Source organism: Lepidochelys olivacea (assembly GCF_965140295.1).
Source record: "Lepidochelys olivacea isolate rLepOli2 genome assembly, chromosome: 1".
Classification (NCBI taxonomy): domain Eukaryota; kingdom Metazoa; phylum Chordata; order Testudines; family Cheloniidae; genus Lepidochelys; species Lepidochelys olivacea.
Genome location: NC_140411.1, coordinates 27394971 through 27416675, shown reverse-complemented (window position 1 = coordinate 27416675; position 21705 = coordinate 27394971). Strand labels below are relative to the sequence as shown.

Below are 21705 nucleotides of genomic sequence, written 5' to 3'. Positions count from 1 at the left end.
AGCCATGTAAACATCAAAATTATTAGCTCAACATTTCAATCTGAAGAGTCAACAGAACATTTCACCCAATGGCAGAACATAAATAGCCTAGTTTAAGACTCTCTAGATGCCATAATTCGTATAAGCAATGTGAAACATCATAATGCTTAACATTTAAAAAAAAAAACAGTGCAACATATCTGACGGCAAAATGGACGTTTATACCGTCATTATATGCACTTGTCACTAAATTTAATCTGCATTACCCTGAGAAGTGCTCAGATGGTTATAACACAAAACGTATGTTCAATGTTATTTAGTAGTATTAATAACCTCCTTTACTTCAAAATGTGAAACACTAATGGCTCCGCTCGAGATGGCTCACTTCTAACCTTTAACAACATTCAAGTGGCTGTAATTTTTATCAGATTGTTTGGAATTTGATTTAGTTCAAGTCCTGAAGCTACAATTAAACTCACAGCTACCTTTTCTAACTATGCTTCATTCAACAGCTGGAATAATCTTTCAAATCGGGGGGGGGGGGGTAGAAGGGAAGGTGGAAGAACAGGACACAAAATGCTATTTACAACTGGTTTGCACAATACAAGTATCAGCAAGTTGATTTACATATTTTCTGAGTTGGTGGAAAACAAATCATTTCTTACCAGCACTGCAAGAAAATCATCAAAGCTACTTCCTCTCCCCACCTTTCACTCCCTCAAGTCCAGATGCTATTCGAGGCTGAAACCAAAATTGCTATGCAATTTTCCTGGGAACACACACAAAGGGATTTCCAAAATCTCTCAGCATTGGCCTAACTGTTCTCTCACTGCAGTCAATGGTGACATTCCCCTTGACTTCAATGGAAGAATTAGCCAACTCTGAGAACTTCTGAAAATTCCACCTGTAGAATCCAATACGTTTAAGGATCAGCTACAAAATCTGTAAATAATGGTACACCCCTTTTACAGTCCAAAAAAATCCACCCAGTTAACTGAAGCTGGAAGGGAATTTCAGGTCAGAAGAGCCATCTATGGTGGGATCCACAAAGGAGTTTAGGGGCCTGACCCCCAAGTTTGGCTCCACTGCAATCCACAAAACTCCTGCCGAACCTTGTAGGTACCTAACTGCACTTGGCACCTAAGTTTTTCAAGTAGAAATTCCCTTGGACCTCAGAGCATGTACACTGCTGTCTCCCTCCCACCTAAGCCCCAGAGTGATTCATGAACCACAGAATGAGGCATCTTCAGCTGCCTAAATCGCATGTGGGGCCATATCTGGTCAGCAGCCTCTGAGCACGCCTACTGGAAAAGGTGCTACTCAAACGTCTCCTGCAGGAGGTGCTGTGCACCCAACTACTGGTTTGGCCCAGTAATTAGAGCACACCTGATCACCCCCTCCTCAGGGAAAAACAGAGAGTGAAATGCAGGCTTCATTGAAGTCAGTTGGGTTTTTTTGTTTGTTTTTTTTCCCCATTGATTTCAGTAGGGTCAAGATTTCACCCAGAGCATAAATAAACTTTGCAGCTGGCCTCGAAAATCAACAAACAGAGGACTCTGTCAGAGCCATTAGCCAGCCACTGTAAGTGACCTGCCTCTGGCTCCCAGGGCTACGAGATCTAAGACTGTTGGCTGGAGCGGAGCGTGCCAGCTGATATCAGCGATCAGGTCAGAACACAAGGAAGGGAATGGTCTTCAGGAGTCACAGAACCCACACCACAAAGGACTTTCGAGATCAAAATCAACTCCCTGCATTGCACTCAGAAATGAACTAGGAGTCAGTGCAGCCCAGGGAAAAGTAGCACAATACTGGACCTCATCAGTCTCTCACTGCCGTATTGCCCTTTGTGTAGCAACAGCATAAACACAGTCAACGGGCTCAATTCTGATCTCAAACCTGTTTTGCACTGGCGCAACTCCAAAGACTTCAATGGACTTGCACCAAATTTAGGGTCTGCTTCTGCTCCCACTCCCACCTCAGTTAATGACAAATACCCATTGACTTGAATAACGCAAGACCAGGACCTTCCAATGGTTTCAGTGAAAGGAGAATCAGGATCACTCTCTTTTAGTCACATTTTTTTTTCACAAACATGATGAAGAGAGATACTAACAGGGTATAAATTGCATTTTTTAAACAAATACCTTTATTTTTATGAAAGCCACTTAATTTCCATAAACCTGCTCAAGCTTTTCTTTAAAAGAAATTTACTTTTCCAAAATGAACGCTGACTGAATTCCAAAATGCACTCATCTTTGTTTGTTATCAATTTTACTTTTAATTCTTGTGCAAACCCCACAATGAAGCATTATCTGGGCTGAATGCACTGCACAAACACTGTTTGAACCTAAATGAAAAACTCTCTATATAGGAATTAAAAACAGAAAAACTCACGTAAATATTTCATTTTCCACTTCTGTGAAAACTTTTCCACAAAAGGTAACATTTATATGCAATGTCCCATCACAATTTTTGTTCTGCTCTCTCAAATTCTCCTCTCTTCCGCTGAATCATAGGTGCTGGAGCACCCACAGGAAAAAAAAAAAAAAGAGTGGGTGCTCAGCACCCACCAGGGGCCATGCCAGTCAGCTTCTCCCCACCCCCACAGCACCACCTGCCTGCTGGCGCGGCCCATCAACCAGCTCCTCCCCTTCCCTCAGAAGGAAGACACGGGGCAGGGCCTTGGGTGAAGGGGAGGAGTGGGACCTGGGGCAGAGCAGGAGTCGAGCACCCCCAGGCAAATGACAAAGTCAGCGTCTGTGCACTGAATACTGTAAAAACCTACTGAAACCCCACATTCCAACTGAAAAGGTAACTCTAACCCAACCTGGAACTGTGCTTGTGAAAAGCACTAGCTGGACAACCCAAGAGACTTCCCCGACGAGAGGCGTACAGCTTTCCGTGCCAGGGCTACAGCACTGTGGTGCCAATGTAGACACTGTGGTCGATGACAGCGCTGCAACTGGCCTCCAGGAGGTGTCCCACAATGCCTGTTCTTGCCTCTCTGGTCATCGGTTTGAACTCTACTGCCCTGCCCTCAGGTGACCAACCGTCATCCCCACCCCGTAAATTCCTTTGCAAATGTAAAAGTCCCCTTCCTGTTTGTTCTGTGACCCGGGCAGCAGTCTCAGCGCATCCTTCCAGGAGGCCATGCCTGCTCCACGCACCAGGCGATCCCCCACTTGGAGCAAAGCCAAGCTGGACTTCATAAGCATTTGGTGAGAGGAGGCTGTCTACTCCCAGCTGCTCTTCAGTCATAGGAGTTATGATACCTACAGACAGATTTCATGATGCATGACAGAAAGGGGCCATGACCGGGACACAATGCAGTGCGGGTCAAAGTGAAGGAGCTGCGGAACGCCTACTAGAAGGTGCAGGAGGCAAACTTCTGCTCCGCAGCTGCACCCACGAGCTGCCGGTTCTACAAAGAGCTGGACGCAATACTCAGCGGTGACCTCACCTCCACTGCGAAGACCCCTGTAGATACTTCAGTGGTTCGCATGCCAGTCGAGAGTGGACTGAGCCAGGAGGAGGAAATCTTGGACGAGGATGTGGAGGGGGACCCAGAGGCAGATGATGACTCGGAGGTCAGAGATGCATGCAGCCAGGAGCTCTTTTCTACCCCGGAAGAGGCTAGCCAGTCACAGCTGTCGGAGATTGGTGAAGCGCAAACAGGAGAGGAGGCCCCTGGTACGTGGATTTGATTTTGGGAATCGCTGAAGTGAGTTGTTGGGGGCAGGAGGGCTGCAGAAAGCAGGCTTGTCTCCTGCCGCATGCCGCGTCTAAGCAGCGGAACAGGCTGTTGATTGACTTCCTCACTTCACAGGAATCTGCCTCAGAGATCTTCAGCAAAACTCTCATGGAGATACTGGGCAATCCGCTGCCCTGGGTTCTTTGGCAGAGCTGCTTTGTTTCTTGCCCTATTAACGGTAACTTTCCCGTGCCACTGTGCCATCATGGTTGGAGGGGCGAGAACACCATTTCTGCACACAGGCGAGCAACATAGAGGCCGGGGTGGAAGCCGCAGTGTTGGAGAAGACCCTCCCATGATTTCCTGCTCACCCTCAGCAGCGAGATATCTTCCATAATGATCACATCCTTTGGAAAGTGTGGGGACAGGAATGATTATCAGGCCCCCCTACATTGCTGCCTCTCCCCAAGAGCCACATGCCCAGTGTACAGCAGGGGCTGGGAAGAGTGATCTACCTTGCCCCTGCAACTACTCACTATTTTGGGGGTCCTGTCGCTCATATGTGCTTGCCTGGGGTCAGCCAGTTAGTGACAGGTGTGTGAGTACTGGCTGTGTTTTAAAGCACTGAATCAGTGTTGTCTGTGTTGCAAACAATACTGCTGCTATAAAATGTTGCAATTAAACTTCAGAGAGATGACTGTGGGAGCCCAGCCTCCCTCTTTGTTTCTGGAGGCTGAACAGGTTGCAGAATTAGAAAGTGGCCAAGAAGAACTAAGGAGGATTTTCTGTGTGGTGTTATGATGCACTCTGTGGCCGAGAAATAGGAATTGAAGGAGTGGCAGAACTGCAAGAAGAGAGACCAAAAGGAGAATGCGGCACACCAGAATGAAGCCACGGAGCGACTCTTAAACATTATGGAGTGCCAAGAGGACACGTTCCAGGTGATACTCCCATGTACCCCCCAGACACCACCTCCACACTCTTATCTACCTCCTGGCTCGTCTGTACCCACAGCATTCCACTCCTCCCCCATCACAGTCCACCACTGCAGATTCCCACTATCCACTGCATTCAACACCCATCCCTCTGCAGTTTGGCCCTGCTGAAGTACAGTACCCGCTGCATTGTACTCCAAAGGAGAAGGCTGGATATGATCCCTGGACATACACAAATCTTTAGGTTTCAGAGTAACAGCCGTGTTAGTCTGTATTCGCAAAAAGAAAAAGAGGACTTGTGGCACCTTAAGACTAACCAATTTATTTGAGCATAAGCTATCGTGAGCTACAGCTTTAGCCGTCCTGGGACCCTCCCTTCTCCCATCCCCATCACTTGAGGGTTTTTTTTTGGTTTGACTCTCTCCTCCAGTTGTTGTTTTTTAATAAAAGAATTGTGTTGGTTTGAAAGCAATCTTTATTCTATTAATTGAAAGCAAACAGAGCCCTGCAAAGCCACAATTATGTTAAACCTTCACATTACATTGTCTGCACCAATCACAATCACCTCCTAGCATTATAAGCACTGCATTCCCAAGCACAGCAACAAATATTAGTGGCTTTCAGTTTCAAATAGCTGCCTCAAGGCATCCCTGATCCTTATGTCCCTGCGTTGCACCCCTCTAATAGCCCTGGTCTCTGGTGGCTCAAACGCAGCCTCCAGGCGCTGAGTCTCTGTGGTCCAGCCCTGACTGAAGCTTTCACCCTTCCCTTCACAAATATTATTGAGCATACAGCACACGGCGAGGCGATAAGCATTAGAATATTGTCATCAGCCAGGTCCAACTTCCCATAAAGGCAGCACCAGCGGGCTTTTAAACTGCCGAATGCACACTCAACAGTCATTCTGCACTTTCACAGCCTGTTTTTGAACTGCTCCTTGCTTCTGTCAAGTTGCCCCATGTATGGCTTCATAAGGCACGGCATTAGAGGGTAGGCTGGGTCTCCCAGGATCACAATGGGCACTTTGACTTCCCCTACTGTGACCTTCTGGACCAGGAAGACAGTCCCTGCTTGCAGCTTCCTGAACAGGCCACTGTTCCAAATGCATGCGTCATGCACCTTTCTGGACCAGCCTGCGTTCATGACTGTGAAACACCCACGGTGATCCGCAAGTGCCTGGAGAACTATTGAGATATACCCCTTGCAATTAATGTACTTGGTAGCTAGGTGGTCTAGTGCCAGAATTGGAATGTGCGTGCCATCTATCACGTCTCCACAGTTAGGGAAGCCCATTTGTGCAAAGCCATCCACAATGTCACGTTGCCCAGAGTCATGGTCTTCCACAGCAGGATGCAATTAACGTCCCTGAACACTTCTGTCAACACGAGTCCAACCGTCGACTTTTCCAATCCAAACTGGTTAGCGACCGATCGGTAGCAGTCTGGAGTAGCCAGCTTCCACAGTGCAATCGCCATGGGCTTCTCCAAAGGCAGGGCAGCTCTCATTCTCATGTCCTTGTGCCACAGGGCTGGGGGGAGCTCATCACACAGTCCCATGAATGTTGGTTTCCTCATCCAAAAGATCTGCAGCCACTGCTTGTCACCCCAGACGTGCATCACGATGTGATCCCACCACACAGTGCTTATTTCCCAAGCCCAAGAGTGGCGTTCCACTGTGGTCAGCACCTCCGTGAATGCCACAAGCAATCTCGTGTCATAGCTACTACGCGTGGCGAGATCAATGTCGCACTCCTCTTGCCTTTGTAGTTTAAGGAATAGCTCCACTGCCACTCATGACGTGCTAGTCAGAGCAAGCAGCACACTGGTCGACAGTTCAGGATCCATTCCTACAGACCGAAGAGGCAGAGCGCTCAGTACACAAACCGTTGAAAGATGGCGCCAAATGTGGACAGAAGCACAGGGACTGCTGGGATGCGAAGCAACGCATCACGGGACAGTGGGACAGAACCCAGGATGCCCCATGACCCCCTCTGCCTTCCCACAACTCTTACCGGCAGGAGAGGGAGAGATGCTGTCTGGGATAGCTACCCAGAGTGCACCGCTCCTAATACTGCTGCAAGTGCCACAAGTGTGCACACGCTATTGCGCAGGCAGCTGACAGTGTGAACACACAACAGCGGTTTCCCTTCAGAGCGATAACTGCCGGCGCTGTAACTCTGCCAGTGTAGACATACCCAGAGTGTCCCAGCTAAATACAAGGTGGAACAGATTGTTTAGCATAGGTAGTTAACACACATTTCAAGGGACCATTCAAGGTGAAGTGGCCCATTAACCTCTGCAGTTATGGGGGAGAAAAGAAAAAAAAAAGATGGGGGAGGGGTTAAGTGAGTTATATATTGCTGTCATGAGCCATGAATCCAGCATCTCTGTTCAGTCCATGATTTTTAGTATCTACCAAAGTTATGAATTTCAACTCCTGGGCTTGTCTTTTGAAGGTACTGGGCAGGTTTCCTTTGAGAATGAGGACTGATAAGTCAGATATAAAGTGATGGCTTTGTGAAAAGTGTTCCCACACAGGTGATGTGGTATTTTTGTCTTATTTTTCTGTGTGAGTTCATGTGAGGGCATAGTGATTGTCTGGTTTCATCCACAAAGTTGTTTGGGGGATGAGGTACACCACATGTTGTGATAGGAATGGATCTTGAAAGATGTGTTGTGGGGGTAGATGTACTGTAGCGGTGGAGATATGTCTCCAGATTTTGCTGTTCTTCTGGCAGGGTCTGGTGCTGCTTTGAGTTGCTGTAACCTGGTCTGCGGAGAGCTTGCTGAATAGAAACACTGGATTTATGGCTTATTACAACAATCTATAACCTACTTAAGCCCCCTACCACCGTTTTTTCCCACCTGTCCTGCCCCCCTAGGACTGGAGAAGTGTTAATGGGCCATTTCACCTTGAATGATCCCTTGAAATATGCATTAACTACTTGCTAAACAAGTGGCTCCACCTTGTACTTACCTGTAACACTTTTAGTACATTTCCCAGACCTGAAGAAGAGCTCTGTGTAGCTCAAAAGCTTGTCTCTCTCACCAACAGAAGTTGGACCAATAGAAGATATTACCTCACCCGCCGTCTCCCTTAAATCTTCTGTTGAGCCACTGAACAGACACAGCATGGGTGGCAGGAGTGAGAGCTTCTTCACATTATATACCACTGTGCCTCCCAGCCTAGTAGAGATTACTTCTAGTGTGAAACTCTGGTCTCACTGAAGCCTGGGGCAAAGCTGCCACTGACTTCAGCTGAGGCAGGATTCCACCACTGGTCTAGTAGTTCGGTCTCCCTGCCCATTCTGTCTTTGGCCTTCTAGCCAAAACCATCAGGATGCTAAATGTGCAAGCAGCTTTGGTGATGTGAACTAGAGACAAGTCACAAAACCATTCACATAAGTCATCAAATAGCCATAAGATGGTAAAAAAAAAAGAAAAGAAAAGAAACACAAAAACAAAAATTTTAGTCACTACTGACCTGTGCTTGATTCAAACCTGCATCCAAGAGATGAAAGGTATTCTATATCCTGTATTGGGACTGCTTGGGATAACAAATCCTCTCCTACCCCACAGATTTTTCTCATACAAGTAAAAGAAAACTATTAATCTGAGCAACATTTGTACTGTTTGCATGTGTCACAAACATTTGAGAACTCCAAACATATTTACGTCCGTAATGGAATAAGAGCTACTAAATCCTATCAGCAAGTAATGGCTAGACACCCTACTCAGGTATAATTGCCCACTTCATTCTATTTGACATAATCTATCAACTAGGTTACATCAGGTCATATTGCCGTACTGGAGAATGGCAACAATGAAAACGTAACTTGTTAAAATATAATGCACTTATGTCAGAAACAAGGACTGCACTGAAAGAACCGAGTGTTTTATATGGCCGTCATCACAGTAGTAAAATAGCATAACACACAGGTCAATGGGCACCCTCACCTTATTGCTAGTTAACAGGTGTTACTATATAGGTAGTAAGATTCCAAGAGATACAACTTTTAGTTAGAAAGCAAGGCTCTTGCCCTTTAAAAAAAGCTTAACATCTGAAGGCAAGTACAGTCAAGGCAACCTACTGATTATCCGCGATAACACTAGATGCACAGGCACTGGAAAAGAAAGAAGCAGAGCTACCTCGCTGCTTTCTGGAGCGCCAGTAAATTGGTTCTAATTTGGGTTTCTCAGCCGGCCTGCAACATCTTTTGGGCACACGGTTCTGTGAACTCTTTCACAGCAGCATCTCGGGACCACAGACTGGCTCCAGAGGGATCGTCTGTTCTTTTCCTAGCGCCACCAACACGGTTTCTTCAAGGAAACAAGAGCAACTTTGGTTAAATTTAAAGGATAAGCTGTGGGTCACCAAAAATGGGGAGCAAGAACTGGACCCTCGCTGTTTCATGGCGCCCTGGTTTCCCAGCTCCGGTGTATACCCCCTATATAACTGCTTCTAAGCGACCAGTGAAAGCAAGGGCACCCCTCAGCGGTTAGCGAACAGGGCAGGATTTCTCCTCCCTAATTCTCAGAGCTCTCTCTTTTTCAGCTGCTAATTCCTCCGCCAGGAACCTGACCATTCATAAGTAAAGCCTCTGCTACATACTATCAGTGACTATGCCGGTGGAGAACACATCTTCTCCTGGAGAGAGGCGAGTTAGATTTTTGACAAACACCGAGCAAAGGATGCTCCTGGCGGAGTCTGACAGCAATGCAAAGGGAGAGAAAAGGAGGAGAGAGGGAACGCACGCATTTCCCGGAGCATTGTCTCTGGAACAAGGTAAGCTTGCTGCTCCGGAGAGCTATCGGAGTTTTCCCTTCTTTTATGTCCCGCTTACTTGCATTTATTTTAATTGGATCTGGGACTGAGGACAATCGTCAAACCTTTTAATCCTCTAAACAACAAAGCAAGGGCACGAAGCCACCAAGAACAAAATACAAGGCACACAACGATACGTCTCTTTAGCGACTGGGGGAAGGGCGCGGGGGTTGCCCCCGTAAATAATCCGGCAGGGTTCCAGAAATAGCAAAAGAAGTACAACGGTCTCCTAATCATAGAAGTTAGGGGTGGGAAAACCACATTTACCAGTCCCCAAACTAGGGCAGGTTTTGCTCCATGCCTACATTTACCAGCAAGTGGAAACACGGTCATCTGATGATTTCTTTTAGCTCCTTTATGTTAGCAAATGGAAATTCAGTCCCATTTGCAAACCAATGCAGCGGGGATGGAAACGGTCCGAGGCCCCAGCAACCCTCCTGCGGCTGCCCTACAAAGGCTGAACTAATCATTAACCGCAAAGGCAAAGCGAGATCTGTTCCCTCCGCCCGATCCCAGGCAGCAGCCAAGGGAGAGGTGAGAGATTATTGCAACGCTCACCCCCCCCCGCAAAAAAACCAAACTTGTTTCAAACGTGCAGAAATCCAAACGAAAGCGACCGGCCCCCAGGGCACGATTGGGAGCGACGGGGAGAGCAGTCTCCCCTCCCCCCACCCTCCAGCACTGCCCATTGCAAACACTTCCCCTGTGCGACCCCCACCGGGCAGAGTCCGCGCTGCCAGCCCCCAAGCAGGGAGCAGCTGAGCGATTCTCTCTGCTGGTCTCCGGCCGCAGCAGCCCCGCCGCCACCTCCCGGGGAAACCCCCCTCTGCAGCCATGCAAAGCGCAGCACAGTAACCGCCCCTTCCCCCCGCACCTCCAACGAGCAAGTCACGCCGCGAAGAGACGGGATTGGGGAAGGCGAACTCCCCTTCCACGCGGAGAGCAGCAGAGCAGAGCCCAGAGCAGCAGCAAGCCTCCGCCAGGCACCGCGATCGGCTGGGCTAGTAACGAACGCAGCTGAACAGCATAAGCAGAAAACTCCCCCGCGCCCCAGCCTCCGACTGTGTTTAAATCTGGTGCAAAGCAGGAGAACACTCACTAGCAGCAGGATTGCACTGCAGGGGGGGGGGAACCCCACTTGCTTCCTCCCTTTGCAAAAGCACAGCTCACCCGGAGAGCCACTGAGCTACAGATAAAGATCAAACACACCCGACGGGCTGGGGTCAGCAATTTGCATCGGCCTAAGGGGAGTTTCTCCTGCTTTACGAAAACCGAACCGGTTTAAGTTTTGCAACTTGCACATGCGAACTTCCCTATCGCGCGGAGCCCCTTCGGAGCGTGCACTGGGGCTGCTGCACCTTCCTCGGCGTCCCACGCTAGCGGCACCGCGGGCTGTGCACGCCCAGGCAAGTTTGCAAGGTGGAAAGTTTCCACGCGTATCCCCCAGCCCGCTCCTGCCCGCCCGGCTCTGCAAAGGGACCGGCCAACCCCAAGAAGCAAAGGCGCCGCACCCTTCCCTCCAGCGGCATCAGCTCCGGGGCTTCCTCCGCTGCACGGTCTCCATGAGCCCGGGAGCCAGCCCCGCTGCGCCCTCCCGGTGCAGCGCGCAGCCCGGGACTGGAGCCGGGAGGAGACGGCTGGAGGCTCGGCGCGCAGCTCCGGACTCTGCCTGGGGGCTCTGAGCGGAGGGGGAAGGGGGCGATCCCAACCCGCCGGTCTGGTCACAGCGCAGCCTACCGGGAGGAGAGCCCGCTCCCGTGTCGCCGCCTCTTCTTCCCCTTGCCAGCCTCTCCCTAGCAGAGAGACAGACCCACACTCACCCCGCTCCTGCCGCCTGCTCTCTGGGGAACACAGACGCTCAGCCTCTGTGTCCGCTCATCCCGGCTGAGAGACGCTCGCTCTCCACAGCCTCCCTGGTGCCTCTTCTTCCCCTCAAAGACACACACGGCTCGCCCTGGATCCTCGCAAGCGCCTGCCTCCTTCCCGTCACAGCAGGCAGACCTCACGAGTTCTTCTCTCCCATCCCCAGCTGCCGCGCTCCTACACACCCACCCTGCAGCCTCTCACATCTGCCTCAACCCATCCCACCGGCGCAGGGAAGGCTCCACGGGCTACACCCTCAGCTCGATGCAATACTCCTTCAGTGGCAGGGCGAGCCACACGGTGCACTGTAAAAGCCCGAGATCTGGACAGGGCTTCCCAGTGTGTTTCTGCTTTTATCCCGCGGCCCTTGCTCCTTACTGTTGTTTACCCCGATCCCCTGGCGGGTAGTTATGGGTGATGAGTCATTATCTATGGTCCTATACTATGCTCAATAGCTGTCTCGCTTGCAATATTTAATAAAAAGAAAAGGAGTACTTGTGGCACCTTAGAGACTAACCAATTTATTTGAGCATCAGCTTCCGTGAGCTACAGCTCACTTCATGGGATGCATTCAGTGGAAAATACCAGCTTTTTGCGAATACAGACTAACACAGCTGCTACTCTGAAACAATATTTAATGTCTATCTTGCCAACACCCTTGTGAGGTAGGGAGCTGCTTGTATCCCCATTTTAGAGATGAGGAACTGAGAGACACAGGCTGAGACTTTCAAAAGTACCTAGTTTTGGGAAGTTCCTAGGCCTTAGTGAAAGTCAATGGGATAGGAGTTAGGAACCTAAGTCACTTAGGCATTTTTAAAAATTCCTCCTTAAATGATTTACCTAAGGCCACACAGGAAGCCTGGGGTGGATCAAGGAACTAAACCTATGTACCCCACAAATCGAGCTAGCAGCTTAATTTTTGAGCCAGCTGCCTTCTTTTATTGCTTGTTTTTCATCTGGCAGCTTTTCCCCTTTTTTTGTGTGTGTGTGTGAAAAATCTTTTATCTTGGTTGATAATTACAGGAAATATCTTTCTCATGCTTTCTTGTATGTCAGAACCTGGAATATAAGAACAGCCATACTGGGTCAGACCAAAGGTCCATCTAGCCCAGTATCCAGTCTACCAACAGTGGCCAATGCCAGGTGCCTCAGAGGGAATGAACAGAATAGGTAATCAAGTGATTCATCCCCTGTCACCCATTCCCAGCTTAGGTGTCTCAATTTCTTCTCTGTCCCATCGATTCCTACCTGGGGTTGAATGGTGCTTCAGGACTTCCAGTTTTCATGTCTAGTTTGTATTCATGGATTCTGCACTTGGTAAGAGTCCAGCTTAGCTTTGCTAGTTTCACCGTAGTGAGGGTAGTCTGCTGTGATAGCTCTGCACAAGGATTTGTAGCAGTGTACAAGGTTGATTTCTTCCCAGTGTTTCATATATTGGTATTATGTAGGGTCTAGCATCTTGAGCATTTTCAGATTTTTCACTCCATTGGCTTGTTGGGACTGTTGGGAGCAGGAAATACAAGAGTGGATTATGCCTCTGTAGTTATTTGGGTTGAGAGCCACTTCATTTTTGAGTACTGGGGTAGGCTTTTATGTACTAGGGTACTTATTACTTGTTTCACAATATGCATATTCATGTTGCTGAACTGTATGTCCATTATGGCACTTTTGCTGTGCTAAGGGTAAATCTGCCCAAGGAGCCCCTCTTGTTCTACCATTGAGAACATTTTCTGTATAGTTGGCAATGTCTTCCCATTTGTGTTGATGGTGATGCTCAACGATCCCTATTTTAATGGGGTGTTATGATAAGGTAGGTCATCTCTAAATCTGTTTGTCTCCCTGTGTAGAGATGGAATCCAGTTCCCTGCTTGTACAGTCACTTATGGCTTATGTACTACATCTGAGAGAGACAGCTATCACCAGTGAAACTGCTTTGAAGTGTTAATTTTGTTTATTTTCTAGTCTGTTGCTCTTTCACTCTTTTCTTGCCTACCCCTTTACTGTTGGTCACAGTTGCTAAACATGACTTCCAACCAGAGGACAGGTGAAAAGTTCCCCATGAAAACCACTGTCAGCATTGCTCTCTCCACTGATCTCATAAAACACTCAGCATGCATTGGGCAATCTGCTGCTGTAAATTAGTGTGAAGGTGGAAAAAACCCAGCAAAAGCCCACATTAATCACACTATCCAGGCCAATAAGCACAAAACAAGAGGGCCAGACTGTAGCCAACAAAACAAACAAACAAACAAACATCAAACACTGATTGTTTATTTTAAAACCCTACTGACTACAACTAAAAGTGTGAATGCCCCATGGCAGAAGTACATAGGCAATGTTACCTTTTACTAAAACAAAACTACACTACAAGTCATTTTATACTAATGTTTGTTTTTCTCATAATGGGTCATCCAGCGAAATTTACTACTACTACTAAAAGTTTATTAATATTTGTTTTTTGGTAGTCTCAAGAAGCTACAGCTGAGACCAGGGGAGCATTGTGCTAGGTACTATAGAAACACAAAGTAAGGAATAGTCCTGTTCCTAAGAGCTTATACTCTGCACAGTCAAGAACAACATATACTGGGAAGGAAAATATAGTATATTACAGGTGGTATTGGGAGAAAAACTGATTTAGCTGAGGGATTAGCCACTGGGCTAACAGGACCCATGTCCAGGGGCCCCAACCAATTGGGCGGCCCTGGAAAAATGGGTGCCCCCGCACACCTACCCTGCTCCCCCTCCACCCAGCGCTCCTGCCAGGGAGCGGGGTCAGGGCGCAGGGGCACCTGCAAGGTGTGGTAAGCCCCATTCACCCCAACCCCATTTCCCCTGCAGGAACGCCGGGGGAGGGGTGGGGGGACTTCAGGTGGAAGGGGCCCCCACTTGCTCCAGCCCAGGGCCCCACAAAACCGTAATCCACCTCTGGAGCCAGGAACCCAGATCTCCCCAGTCCTAGTATAAAAACAGTGCTCCTTAGCTTCCAAAAGACCTTGCAGATAATGTTATACAGTACTGTTTCTTAAGTCGTCTTTTTGAGATATTGGCTATTTTTCTTTATATTTTTGAACTGCCTCTGTGGGTGAATGGTAACATTATAAAAACATAAATAAAACTAAACACAAATTCCTCTAACTATAAATTAAAATACTGGGATAGATTGTGTTCCATGCCACTGCAATTTTGTTCCTTACAAATTATTGTAATGAACTGGCTAGTGTATGTGTACACCTCTGCCCTCTACTGGAAAGAATCAGAACTGTGTGTCAAAGTTCTTATACTGCTTGTATGGGGGTGGGGGGGATGTGAGAACCTGGATTTATGCAGGAAATAGCCCAGCTTGATTGTCATGCACATTGTGTAAAGAGTTGTCACTTTGGATGGGCTATCACCAGCAGGAGAGTGAATTTGTGTGGGGGGGTGGAGGGTGAGAAAACCTGGATTTGTGCTGGAAATCACTTTAGATAAGCTATTACCAGCAGGACAGTGGGGTGGGAATAGGTATTGTTTCATATTCTCTGTGTATATATAAAGCCTGCTGCAGTTTCCACGATATGCATCTGAGGAAGTGAGCTGTAGCTCACGAAAGCTTATGCTCTAATAAATTGGTTAGTCTCTAAGGTGCCACAAGTCCTCCTTTTCTTTTTGCGTATACTGCTTATATTTACCTTTAACTCAAATGGGAGGAGGCTGTATTTGCGGAGTAGGAAGTATGAAGACTGCAGTGCCGTCCCTACTGTTGTCATGTACTTCTGAAAAGTGTTGCACTGAATTTGTTACAATATTGCACAGTCCTTTGTTTAGCCTTCTGATAGGGCTTCCACTGCTTCTCCTGGGAAAACTATTCCACAATTTTATGGATTTCACTGTCAGGACAGGTTCTTTCTCTATTCCACCTATCGCCCATTCAATATTTGGCCTAAATTTCTATTTTCTTAATTCTATCCTTTGATAATACACCCTTCAGATATTTACAGACTTACATCTGTTGTAGATCCCCCTTAGTTGTCACTTAGCCAAAGTCTATATATCAGATTGGAAGGTATTCAAATTTTTATCGGTAAATGTCAGTAAGCATTGATTTCACCATATATGCACAGACTGATGACAAAATATTTCCATTGATAATAAATGAAATTTACAGATAAGAAAAGCAAGAACACTGCCGCTTGGGAACTTATTAGAGTTTGATTTAAGGATATTTACTTTGTGTATTTTGACATGTGACAATTTGTGTTTTAACGATTTGAATTTCAATGTCTACTGTCATTCAATAATTGTCAGAGCCCCATAATTTCCTGCAACTCTGAAAATTTTAATTGCTAAAAATAGAAAAAAAGTGCTTAAAAATAAACATTGATATTATCTGTCAAAATTATTTAAAAAATTAAAAAGTCTAGTTCTGCCAAGCCTTCCTCTGTCTATATATTTACTGAGGGTTACAGTAGATAAATGCTAATGAGTATTAGTAGTTAGTTCAGTTTTTCCTTATTAATCAATCCCTCCAGCCCTGTAATGATTTTTGCTGCTCTTCTCTGAACTATCCCCAGTAGGGAGGGAATTCTGTTGATTAGCAATAGCACTTTGTATGGATGTAGCATTTTGTTCAGTTGTAGATTACTTTTCTAAAGGAGGGAAACAGTTTGCATGGGGAGTAACTAAGGCATAGAGGACCATACTGTCCTCTCGTACCAGTTTTTTACATGGTGTAACTTCATCAACTTCAATGGAGTTACCCCTGATTTACACTGCTGTGAGAGGAGAATTAGGCCCAGAGTGGTTAAGTGAGTTGTGTCAGTCAGCAACTGAACCTAGGTCTCCTGACTCCCAAGTCCCATCTCAGTCTACTCGATCCAGCTGATCCTAAAACATAGTCATCTATAGAATTACTATTGAAAACAAAATAACACAACTATCATGTCTGATATATCATGTTATCATACTCTACAAACACCACTCTGGAAATTGCTTCTTGATCTCCATATGCCATCTTCTAAACCAGGGGTGGGCAAACTACGGCCCGTGTGCCAGATCCGGCCCACAAGATTGCCACCCCCATGGCGCCGCGGGCCCCCTGCCGCTCCCTGAAGCGGCCAATACCACGTCCCTGCGGCTTCTGGGGGTGGGTGGGGGGAACGGAGGGCTCCGCGCACTGCCCTCACCTGTGGGTACCTCCCCCGAAGCTCCTACCGGCCAGGGGCTGCAGGGAAGTGGTGCCGTCTGCTTCCGGGAGCGGCGCAGGGCCAGGGCAGGCGCGGGGGGTGGTCAGGTAATCGGTGCCGGAGTTGGAATCCCTCCTGCACCCTGCACCCCAACTCCCTGCCCTGAGCCCCCTGCCTGCACCCCAACCCCCTGCCGCACTCCGCATCCCCTCCTGCACCCCAACCCCCTGCCTGGAGCCCCCTGCCGCACTCCACATCCCCTCCTGCACCCCAACCCCCTTCCCTGAGCCCCCTCGTACACCCCACACCTCTCCTCTTCCCCAACCCCTTGCCCTGAGCCCCTTCTTGCACACCACACCCCCTCCCGCACTCCCTCCCACACCCCAACCCCCTGCCCCAGCCCTACATTCATGGCCCTGCAAGCAATTTCCCCACCCAGATGTGGCCCTCGGGCCAAAAAGTTTGCCCACCCCTGTTCTAAGCAAACAGCAAGGGAAATCTTGTCACCCTCCTGCAAAGATGACCAAATTAATGAAGATCTAAATAAACCACTAGTGGGATATATAATTTTACTTTTTAATCTACTCAGGAATTGATGTTGAAATTATAGTTAATGATTATTCAGCTAAGCCTAAGGTAAAGAAAAAATAAAACCAAGTCAGAGGACAAAAGGCTTCCAAGAGCTCCAAGAAGGGACAGAGAGACTGATTTTACATCTGATCTTAACTGAACCTGCAGCACACTCTTAAAAATAAATCTCAGCATATTGTCATGAATTATGAAACACTGGAATTAATGCGAAGAGCTGCTTGTACACTATTTTAGAATCAACTTGGTTTAGGCAAATTAATACATATTTTACTTCACCAGAACAAATGTTAGCAACCCTGTTGTTTTTCAAAACATCAAACTATTTGCGTAATGAAAAATATCTTAATAGACGTTGTTCCCCAGGGCTGTTGTGAAAGTTACTTTGAAAAGAATCAAATCTGTTACGAATCACCAATTGCTTGATTCAAAATACTACTGATTATTTTCATATAGGTGTAAGAGATTACTCATTGCCCAGGCTGGCCTTTCTGGGTATGTCTACGCTGCAATTAAAAACCCATTGCTGGCCTATGCCCACTGACTTGGATTCAGGTTAGTAGGCTGTTTAATTGTGATTTTGACTTTCAGGATTGGGCTGGTGCCTGGGCTTTAGAACGTGACGAGATGGGATAGCCCCAGAGCTCAGGGTGCAGTCTGAGCCGGAATGTCACCACCACAATTAAACAGCCCCTTAGCCTGAACCCCACAAGCCCGAGTTAGCTGGCTTGGCCAGTCACGGGTTTTCAATTGCAGTGTAGACATACCCGCAGTTTACAGGGCCTTAAGCTGCTAAAAGGGGAAAGAGGGTAATTGGGCTTCCTGCTCAAAAAAGGCATGAACATCAGAGAAAGTTGTTTTCACTTTTGGCAACTGTGGTGCCGGAAGTAGACACTGGGGAGGCCCATTTGGTGAATTTGCATGAGTCCACAAGCAGCCAATAGCATGCTGATCCCAGTCTTACGTTACCTTTGCTATATCTGGCTATAACAGATACCACGGTGCCAGTCTACGGCTCCTGTACATCAACTTTGGTTTTTGTTTTTCTGAAGAACATCAAAACTGAAAATACTCCAAGTTGAGTTTTTTGTCCGAAAAGTAATCAGGATTACTTCTTACTGTTTGAGGCATCAGTTCAGCAAGGCACGTAAAGACATACTTTCAGCATATGGGTGAATACTTTATGGATGGACTTAAGGACATGCATAACTGCTTTGCTGAATCGGGGTCTAAAACAGTTATCTGAAAAAGTCATCTGATAACAGGAAATTAAGGAGTCACTTGAGCAACGCTCTTGTTTTCAGTTCCATCATTTGACCAAAAAAAACCATTTATTTCTATATCAATTCCCTATAATTTTTTATTTCTCTCAGAGGCAAAATCACCCACCTCAGTAACAGATGTTTGTGAATCTGCAATCAAGAAACAGAAGCATGTCCTACGGTTTAATTTCTCATCATATATTCTGAACCTATTTGGGAAGTGATAGATCATGATACCCAGTAACCCAATGATGCCATAGAACTTCGTACAAACTTCCCATGCATCTGCATATCTTCTCACATCTGCTGGTAGCAAGAGATATTTTAATGATAACCCTAAGTCAGCGTTAAAAGTTAACCGATTGTGACATTACTCGTACTCTACTTTAGAAACAAGATGTGGAGGCACAGTTCAGCTAAATGGAGCCCATACCAGAAGTTTTCCTTAGGGACATTAGTCCTCATGTCCTTGAGCACATCTCACTCAAAGGCTTGCTCTCTCTGATGAGGAACTACACCACCGGTTGGTCTTCAGTAGGGTCAGTCATCTAACAGGCTCAACACAGGAGTAGCTGGATGAAATTATGTGGCCTGTGTAATACAGGAGGTCAGACTGCACACTCACAATGGGATCTTAAAAATCAATGAAACCAACAAGGGCCACAGTATGAATGATCTGAGATGGCACTAGCCATTAAATACTAAGGATTTAGCTAAGTACTTTGGCTTTAATGGCTAATGCTCCCTCCTTAAAACCTTCCTTTGCCATGATATTTACTGATCAAAACTATCTGGCATTGGTAAGACTAGCCATCATTCAGACCACTGAAGCTACTTACTTGTGCAAACAAATCATTTCTTACTGTTACCTTGCCCCTCACCCTAGGGCTATTGCCTGTTTATCCACTTGCTTCACTTTATCATAATCCTTCTTTCTCAGGCAGGGAACGTCTTTGTGCTACTTGTTTGTGCAGTGCCTAACACAATGAGGCTCTGATACCTCACTGGGGCCTCTAGGTGTCGTCATATTAGTAACTGAGAACGGGTGCTGTAACTGGATTCTCTTGAGCCGTAATTGCCATTTAACAAGAAAGATCCTCAGTCGAATGCAGGAGTCATTGCAATTGAGTTTTATTGTGATAGTCAGAAGGGGACTGCAGTTACTATCTCCTTTTGTGAGGGCAATGATATTATGCATCCAAAAATTGATTTTGACAGTCCAAGTCAAAACACTTCACCGGTATAATGCTAGATTGTGATTTACAGCACAATACTATTAACCCCCCTGGAACAGTATTAAAGGAACATTAAAGGTTTGACTTAAACCCTCAGGAATGAGGTCATTCTGAGTAAAAGGGAAACATTGGAGTTGACGTATGTCCTTAATTTATGCCGTTGCAAACAAGGAGACAATGGCACATGTAGAGGCAACGTCAGTTCAGATTTTTTTAGCCTTTCTTTTCTGTTTGCTCTCTTTAAATTCTTCCCACATCCAATCAAGGATCACTTTAGCATGACTGGGCACAGCACGAACTCTAAGAGGAGTGTATCTGATCAGCATCTAACCTAGGGTCAAAGAAATCAGACATGCCACCTTCAAAGAACAGATTCTGACCTGAGTCGACCTTTAGGAGATACATATTTGTGATACTGGAACACTTCCTCTCCAGAGGGAGGATATCAAACTTGATGGCTTGATCCATGAATGAATCCTGTTTACAGAGCATTGAAAGCAGGGTTTTGTGCCTATTTTTCTTTTAGGGAGTTTTGAGAAAGGAAGAAGCCCTGTCTAGTGGTTAGAGCATGGAACACTGAGTGAAGTTCCAAGTGCTAGTCACAGCTCAGCCACTGACTTTTGCTTTGTAACCCTTGGCAAGTCCCTTAACCTCCCTGTGCCTTAGATTGCCCTGCTATAAAAGCAAAGCACTCTAATACTAACCTGAAGAATGCCAATATAAGACACAGGCTGGATGGTTTTGTGGCTATGTTACTAGCCTGGGCTGTTGGAGATCTGAGTTCAATTCCTGAATTTGCACTGGATATTTTGTGTGACTTTGGAGAAGTCATGTTAATCTCGGTCTACCGCACTGTCCCATGTGTAAAAAGGGGATATGAATACCTATTTGGATGGAAAGCCAGGGTTGTCAATTTCCCGGGAAAAACTAGCTTAAGAGAGGGCACCAGCAAATATTGGCTTAAACCTAATGTAAACCAGGAAAAATAAAATTATTAGAATATACTAATGAAAATTGCTGAAAAATATTTAACAATATTATAATAGTTTGCAGTATATGTAATATTGAAAACTGAAATATGAGTCATGCCATGTATAACTTCCTTGAGAAAATACTGAACCAAAATGTATAGACATTCCAATGTTCAGTGTTATGTTACATTTTACTTTTTATTGGAACGACCCCACATTAATCTCCAAATCTACTGTCTTAAGTAACCACAATTTGAATATTACTCATGTTGGAATTCTGCACCACAGTGCAATGCAGAATTTGTACAGAATATGTTCCCTGCAGAATTTTTTCCTGCAGAATTAGTGATTTCCACCAGAATGCTGCCTTTTTCTGGTTTTGCATGTTTCAAATGTATTAGTTACATCCAGTTGAACCCCAATTATCCAATCTAATTTGGACATGGGTCAGATTGGAGAATCAAAAATCTGGATAAACTGGAGAATGGGTGGCAGGGCTCCCGCTGTCAGCCCAAGGTAGCTGTGGCTTCTGTGACAGCGGGAGCCCCAGCTGAACTACATTTCCTGAATATTTTTTGTTGCTGCTATTGTTGCAGATATACCTGTCTAACAGGTATTTTGAAATAAATTACATAATTGAAACTGGCATGATTATATGGCATTATTTTAACAAATAGAATATGCAGAATTTTGCAAAATATTTTTAATGTTTTGGTGCAGAATTCCTACAGGAGTAGAATATGTAACTAAAGCTAACTGTAATGTGGCATGGATTAATGAAACACATTTTTAAAATAGAAAATATCTTGACCTCGGGCAACCTAGTTTGTCCCAGGGTGGTAAAAACCATGATTTTACCTGGTAAAAACCACGTAGGTAAATACCATCCCATCTCTGTTGGAAGCTCTTTAAAGCAGATACCGTCTGTGTCTGTACAGTGCCTAGCACAATGGAGTCCTGATCTTGTGATGGGGCCTGTAGGCCATTTTAATAATAATAAATACATTGAGAATAATTATGAGACTTATTTAATGCTGAAAAGCACTTTGAGATCAGATGAAAGATTTTACTGAACAACAAAACATGTTTAACATGCAAACAAGAATAATAAGTTGCTAATCATAAAAGTTGATTATATAAACTTTGTGAGAGCTGCTGCAATGCAGACAGCGACAACTCTAGAATTCAGGCCATC

General features: G+C 46.1%; 1 protein-coding gene across 1 annotated transcript in view; it reads right to left on the bottom strand.

The window, feature by feature from the left end:
- The window catches only part of FAT3 (FAT atypical cadherin 3), a 561724-nt gene extending 549946 nt beyond the window's left edge, over positions 1-11778 (bottom strand). The window contains exon 1 of the mRNA XM_084627262.1: positions 10941-11778. The gene's annotated coding sequence lies outside the window, so the exon portion shown is untranslated. The remainder of the gene's footprint in view (positions 1-10940) is intronic.
- Positions 11779-21705: the final 9927 nt, after the last annotated feature.